Here is a 1,520-nt window from a genome sequence, read left to right as displayed (position 1 = left end):
AACAACAACAACAACAACAACACCCAAAATTCATATACATAAAGTAGAACAAGTAAGTTAAAGATAAAAATAAATTTTAAACATTTTATAAAAGATTCCTGAGTCGAAGACAAATAATTCCGTTGCCTACAAGACAGACCTTGGTGTGATTTGCTAACTCCCTGTCCCCTCAAGTTCTAGTGGAGGGTGACACAATACGGACGCAAATGAATACTAAAGATGTTATCGTTTCATTGAAGTTGAGCAATTTTGAGCTCAGGGAATCAGCAGCTTCTGCAGAAAGCAAATCTCCTTTGTGACTATAGGGTAGACAATGCCACCCCTCATATGTGCTCTGCACACACAGCCCTGAGAAACTGGCCCAAAGAGGAAGGGCTGCGGCTCTGCATTCTTTTGTTTGTTTGTTTTTTGTTTTTTTGAGACAAGGTTTTTCCATAGCTTTGCAGCCTGTCCTGGAACTCACTCTGTAGACCAGGCTGGCCTCGAATTCACAGAGATCCACCTGCCTCTGTCTCCTGAGTACTGAGATTAAAGGTATGTGCCATCATTGCCCAGTCTTTCTTGCCACCCTCAGCCAGCACACTCAAAGACGCGTAGGCCCAAGGTAGACGGCCTCCTTCTTCTCAGAGCGGTCTTGCTTCTTACTGGACCTCAGTTCCCTCACCCGCAACTCAGGCCCCAGGATCACCCTCCTCAGGGGACTGTGGTATGGGTTAGACAATACAACGCCTTCAAGTGCTCATGCCTGCCACCAAACGTCTCTACGGCTCAGTTGCCATTACTGTGGGAATGGAAAGGCAGGAAATTGTTAGTCACCAAAAGCCTGGCATGGAGGAGAGGAGCAAGGTCCTAATGGAGGGGGGGGGGGCTTCCCTGAGGAGTTTCCATCCACCATCCATGATCTATAGACTCCCATCACACGTCGCTTCTCTGAGGGGAAGGAACAGAGGCCCCCATCAACCCTGCATCCCGAGAGGCAGCACAGTGCTGTTGAACCAGGAGTGGTGGTAGCACAGCCTGTAATCCTGGCACTTGAAAGGTTACAGAGCAGCGGGAGTTCAAGGCCATCCTCAGATACATACCAGTTCAAAGCCAGCCTGGACTACAAGGGATGCTAATAATAACAACAACAACAACAACAACGTTGAATAAAAAGAAGAGTAGATAAATGATAGTCAAGGCACACAGCCTCTAAGCAGCAGGAGAGTCTGAGGCAAAGGGTACTGAAGAGAAGCTGACCTTGAACAGGGTGACAGACTGCTCAGTAACAAGGAAAGAAGAGAACAGAAAGTGGGCTCAGACAACTGCGTAGCAGCACTGTCAGCTGACCTTGGGAGTGAAGAGGAGCAGATGCACCTCGGTTGCCAGGCAACAATCCAGTGGAAGATAATTTGCAGTCGAATATAATGGCTACTTCTGGAATTTTCTCTGTCTGCATTTTACAGGGAGAGAGAGAGAGACAGGAGCTGAAGAAGGGATGGTGGTGGCCTCTGCCAGGAAGTGAAAAACAGGCTGTCGGG

The sequence above is a fragment of the Microtus ochrogaster genome, unplaced genomic scaffold (genome assembly GCF_000317375.1).
Source record: "Microtus ochrogaster isolate Prairie Vole_2 unplaced genomic scaffold, MicOch1.0 UNK31, whole genome shotgun sequence".
Classification (NCBI taxonomy): domain Eukaryota; kingdom Metazoa; phylum Chordata; class Mammalia; order Rodentia; family Cricetidae; genus Microtus; species Microtus ochrogaster.
Note: the sequence above shows the minus strand (reverse complement) of the source record.